This window comes from Eschscholzia californica, unplaced genomic scaffold (genome assembly GCF_041429995.1).
Source record: "Eschscholzia californica isolate CP2 unplaced genomic scaffold, dmEscCali1.0.p SCAF_1, whole genome shotgun sequence".
Classification (NCBI taxonomy): Eukaryota; Viridiplantae; Streptophyta; class Magnoliopsida; order Ranunculales; family Papaveraceae; genus Eschscholzia; species Eschscholzia californica.
In genome coordinates, this window is record NW_028238198.1 from 81,792,338 (window position 1) to 81,798,504 (window position 6,167).

Here is a 6,167-nt window from a genome sequence, read left to right on the forward strand (position 1 = left end):
TAAAGTGTTTTCAAGCATTTTCTGAGTGCATGTACCGTGGTGTCTACGATAACATCGTCTGACATCACGTTGGTCGAACTTACACGAAGAAGGGCATGCACATCGTGTCCATTTTCCCACCTTTTGACAATATGTGGTTATAACTAATACTATGTTTTGAAAAATATCTACTTTCGTAAACAAAAGGAGTTTTTATTAGGCCCATATCATCGCTCCATCGTTAGTTACGCTTTCGACACTGAACCATGGTGGTTGACAAGTTTGCACCATCTCCACCATGAGTTGCAGGAGCACTATTGTTAGCTAAGCTCTTGGTACTTAAACCATGGGGGATTACATTTTGTTTCCTTGTAATATTTTTTCTGAGTGTGGAAAAGAAAATTTTGCTTATTGGATGAGTTTTTGCTAGTACTTAAAAGGGGTCTAGTTGTACTTGTACTAAACAAAAGGAGTTTATGTACTTGAACCATTGTATGATTTTGCATTCCGTTACTATATTGTCTAATTTTGTTTACCTTTAGCATTTTATGATTGTGAATCTACGAAAGTAATTAAATTTTATTTTTAATATGTTGGAATCTTGAGTTACTCATACTGCTAGTGTATATCCGATTCCCAAACTGAAGTTGTAGACTTGTACGAGGATAATAGATTGCGTTAATATAAGGAATTCATTCATGTTGGAGTAACACTTCTCTTCTGTTAAAACTAAAAGTCGCGGAAGCTATCGAACCTATCCTAGAAATTGATCCGATTATGAAGATTAATCGAAAAGCTAAGCCAAAATCAAATATGCGAACAGAATTTAACGAGGTTCGGCTTTAAAGCCTACGTCCTCGGGCGAACAAGAAATCTTTATTGAAGGATAGATGAAGACGACTAACACAACCCGCAAGTTCGTCCCAAGATGGTACCGTATAGAATTTAACCTTCTATACTAGATCTTCGACGACCGAGAAATTTAACACCGCTCAAAACTATGAACAAAAAATTTCTCTCTCACTTGCTCTCTCTCTTTAGCTCTCTCTAAAGAAGAGTTGTTGTTGTTTGTGTTGGTGTGTTGATTACAAAACACTCAACCCCTATTTATATATATTATAAGCCTAAAAATTGGAAACTGCCTATTGAGCCAAAAAATTAGAAACCATCCCAATTTGGAAACTGCCTATTGCTGCCTCTTAAACCTCCTCTTCAATTTTTAGAAACTGCCTCTTACAATTCTCCACCTCGTACACAATTTGATATACTTCAAATTTTGGACGAACACCAGGATACTCCTTGTAAGATATATCTTCCTTTTGTAACTTCATCCGACTGCACCATATGACCATGGTTGCCTACGTACCCTTTTACAAGATCAAGCCTACCGTAGTTCTACCAACCCTTCACATAAAGATTATCTTGTCGCCATTACGCCCTTTCGGGCAACTTAACACGAGCCGATTTGTAGCAATTCCAGGCAATGCTGAAACTTGCTACACGTCACCACTTTAGTCAACATGTCCGCGGGATTCTCATCTGTGTGTACCTTCATAAGAGAAACATCACCTTCCTCTATGACATCTCGTACAAAGTGATACTTGACATCGATATGCTTAGTACGAGCATGATGAACCTGATTCTTCGCCAAGTGGATCGCACTTTGACTATCACACCATACATCCACGCACTCCTGCTTAATCCCTAGATCATCCAGAAGACCCCACAACCACAATGCTTCCTTCACACCCTCGGCCATAGCCATATACTCGGCCTCCGTAGTAGATAACGCAACTGTAGATTGTAACATCGATCGCCAACTAACTGGAGCACCATGTACCTTAAATACATAACCAGTAGTAGATCGTCTTCTATCTAGATCGCCAGCATAATCCGAGTCAACATAACCGCTTACCTGACATGTGTCTCCACCAAAGCACAAACCCGTATCAACGGTACCCTTTAAGTACCTCAAGACCCACTTCACAGCTTCCCAATGTGTCTTCCCTGGGTTTGCCATAAACCTGCTAACCACACTGACCGCCTGTGAAATATCTGGACGAGTACACACCATAGCGTACATCAAACTGCCAACTGCACTAGCATACGGTACACGATCCATATGATCCTTCTCCACCGTAGTAGTGGGAGATTGTTTTCCCGAGAGCCTGAAGTGTGGTGCCAAAGGTGTTGACACCGCCTTCGCATTCTGCATCCCGAACCGAGAAACTACTCGTTCGATGTAACCTTTCTGATTCAAGTACAGTTTCTTACTTGACCGCTCTCTCTTAATCTCCATTCCCAGTATCTTCTTTGCAGCGCCCATGTCTTTCATCTCAAACTCTTGACTGAGTTGAGATTTCAACTTATCTATCTCCACCATGCTTCGAGAAGCAATAAGCATGTCATCCACATACAAAAGGAGATAAATAAAGTCACCTTCGCGAAGTTTCTTGATGTATACACAACAATCATAGTCACTTCTGCGAAAACCATGCTTTAGCATGAAAAAATCAAATCGTTCGTACCATTGGCGAGGGGATTGTTTCAATCCGTAAAGAGATTTCCTCAAACGACATACTTGATTTTCTTTGCCCTCAACCTTGTATCCCTCTGGTTGAGCCATATAAATTTCTTCTTCCAAATCTCCGTGCAAGAAGGCGGTTTTAACATCGAGTTGTTCCAGCTCAAGATCACTATGAGCAACAATACTCAATAGCACCCGAATAGAAGTATGTTTCACGACCGGTGAGAAAATCTCATTGTAGTCGACCCCTTCTTTCTGTGCATAACCCTTGGCCACTAGTCTTGCCTTATACCTTGTACCTTTGATCTCGGAAGAATCCTCTTTCTTCTTGTACACCCATTTACAACCAATAACAGACTTACCTTCGGGCAATGGGACAACCTCCCATGTCTTGTTCTTGTGAAGAGGCTCCATCTCTTCTTGCATAGCAACCAACCAACTCTCTCTATCCTCCGCGGTAACAGCTTGTTTGAAGGTGACCGGCTCGTCGTCTTCCACCAAGAGTGCATATTCAACAAGATTTGCCTGCCCATAATGCCTAAGAGGTTTGTCTGACCCTAACCTCTGTACCGGCTTATATAACCGTTTCGGCCTAGTGTGTACCGAAACATCCTGCTGTTGTTGTTGTAAAACTTGTGTACCTTCCCCTTGAACCTCCTCATGATCGGGTTCATCAATTTTCTCATCCTGAGTATTATCCTGATGCTCCACCTGATCATGATTCCTAGAAACCCGTTGGTCTTCGGCTTCTACTTCCACTACTTGAGCTTTAGTAGACCCAACATCACCACAACTAGGCACCGTAGCTTCCGCCATAGCTACAATAGATGACTCATCAAACACCACATCTCTGCTGATTACAAACTTCTTGTCTTCCGTACACCATAGCCGATAACCCTTGACTCCTGTAGCATATCCTAAGAAAATTGCCTTCTTTGCTTTATTGTCAAGTTTGTTACCTTTAACATGGTAATAGGCCGTACAACCGAAAACCTTAAGTCTCCCGTAATCTGCATGTTCACCTGACCACACCTTGTAAGGTATGCCGCCATCTAAAGAAGAATGTGGAGACCTGTTCACAATATAACAAGCTGTAGCAACAGATTCTGCCCACCATTCTACGCCTAGTCCCGAATTGGAGCGCATACATCTAGCCTTCTCAAGTAGTGTACGGTTCAATCTCTCTGCGACTCCATTCTGCTGAGGTGTGTTTACTACTGTCCAGTGCCTCACAATGCCTTCCTGATTACAAAACTCCTTGAATGCCCCATCCGTGTACTCGGTCCCATTATCCGACCTTAACGTCTTCAGCTTTCGACCAGTTTTGTTCTCAACCATTGCTTTCCACACCAGGAATGTGTTGAATACCTCATTCTTATGCTTCAGAAAATAAAGCCAGACAAATCTCGAATGATCATCAACGAATGTAACAAAATACCTGGAACCACCCTTGGAAGGTAACTTTGCCGGTCCCCAGACATCGGTGTGTACGTAGTCTAATACCTCTTTGCTCCTGTGCTTGCTTGTAGAGAACGTCACCCTGTGTGCCTTCCCGAACACACAATGCTCACAAAACTCCATGCAAGGCTTCTTCATGTCCTTCAACAAGCCTTTCCCGCACATCAAAGATAGACCCTTTTCTGACATATGCCCAAGGCGCATATGCCAAAGCCTCGTACTAGCCGTTGGATCCCTTCCACTGATTCCTACTGCTACATCTCCCGTAATTGTTGTCCCCAAAAGTTTGTATAAATTACCGTAACGAGTACCTCTCATTACCACCAAAGAACCCTTAACGACTCTTATGGAGCCATTCTTTATAATTATCTTACAGCCGTTCCGCTCCAACACACCAAGGGAAATTAGATTTTTCCGCAAATCGGGTATGTGTCTTACGTCCGTCAATGTTCTCACCACTCCATCGTGCATCTTGATCCGTATTGTTCCGAGTCCCACAGTTTTACATATACTATCATCACCCAGTATAACTGTACCACCATCTATACTCCTATAGGTAGTAAACATCTCCCTATTTGGGCACATATGGTGTGACGCCCCTGAATCAAGCATCCACTTATCGAAGATCTTCTCAGACACCTCTGTCACCGAGAAACATTCGTCCGCCTCTTCTGACACATATCCCGCCTCTTGCATCTCTTGTTTCTCCTTGTAGCCTTCGTTCTTTTGCTTCAACTTTCTCTTTGGACAAGCCGCTTTAAAGTGGCCAAGCTCACCACAACTAAAGCACGTTTTCTTGAAAGAGCCTCTAGATTTGGATCTAGATTTCCCGCCCTTTCCCTTTCCCCTTTCATTACTCCTCCCCCTCGTTACAAACAACCCTTGTGCTTGTTCTTTGTCTACTCCACCCGACGCCATACTGCTAGTAGCAACCTTACGAAGGTCATCCGCTAATAGCGAGTTTCTCGTCTCTTCCATGGTTAGACTATCACCAACAAGCATCAAAGTTTGAACAAGGTTCTCATAGGATTTAGGTAACGAAAGTAACAATATGAGGGCTTGGTCCTCATCCTCAACCTTAACATCAATATCCTTCAAATCTGAGATAATCCTGTCAAACCTATTCACATATTCCTGAATAGAAGAACCCTTTTCCATTCTACATGTGAATAATTTGGATTTTAAGTAGACCCGATTCGTTAAAGTTTTCGTCATGAAACTGCTTTCTAGCTTTAACCACACACCCGCCGCCGTTGTTTCTTCGTCTACTAGGAACGCCACGTCCCTCTCAAGACACAACATAATGGTAGCCCGTGCTTCGAGATCTAACTCTTCCCAATCCTCATCTGACATATCTCCTGGTTTCTTTCCCGTCAACGTCTTGTGTAATTTCTGCGAGATTAACAGATTCTTCATCTGCATCCGCCAATAAGAAAAATCGTTTTTCCCATTGAACTTCTCTATCTCATATTTCCCTGATTTGACCGTACCACTTCTCGATCCCATCTTCTCTTCGTTCAATTTCAACAAGGCTCTGATACCAATTGTTAAAACTAAAAGTCGCGGAAGCTATCGAACCTATCCTAGAAATTGATCCGATTATGAAGATTAATCGAAAAGCTAAGCCAAAATCAAATATGCGAACAGAATTTAACGAGGTTCGGCTTTAAAGCCTACGTCCTCGGGCGAACAAGAAATCTTTATTGAAGGATAGATGAAGACGACTAACACAACCCGCAAGTTCGTCCCAAGATGGTACCGTATAGAATTTAACCTTCTATACTAGATCTTCGACGACCGAGAAATTTAACACCGCTCAAAACTATGAACAAAAAATTTCTCTCTCACTTGCTCTCTCTCTTTAGCTCTCTCTAAAGAAGAGTTGTTGTTGTTTGTGTTGGTGTGTTGATTACAAAACACTCAACCCCTATTTATATATATTATAAGCCTAAAAATTGGAAACTGCCTATTGAGCCAAAAAATTAGAAACCATCCCAATTTGGAAACTGCCTATTGCTGCCTCTTAAACCTCCTCTTCAATTTTTAGAAACTGCCTCTTACATCTTCTTCTGAGGTCGATTCGACATATTAGGTAGCATATCTCCTAGTATTATCTCATTCTACATATATATGCTACAAGGGGTGCCATTCCTAACAAGGTATGCTCCCGCCACGAGTTTAAATCACATGAAGATACTTCAGT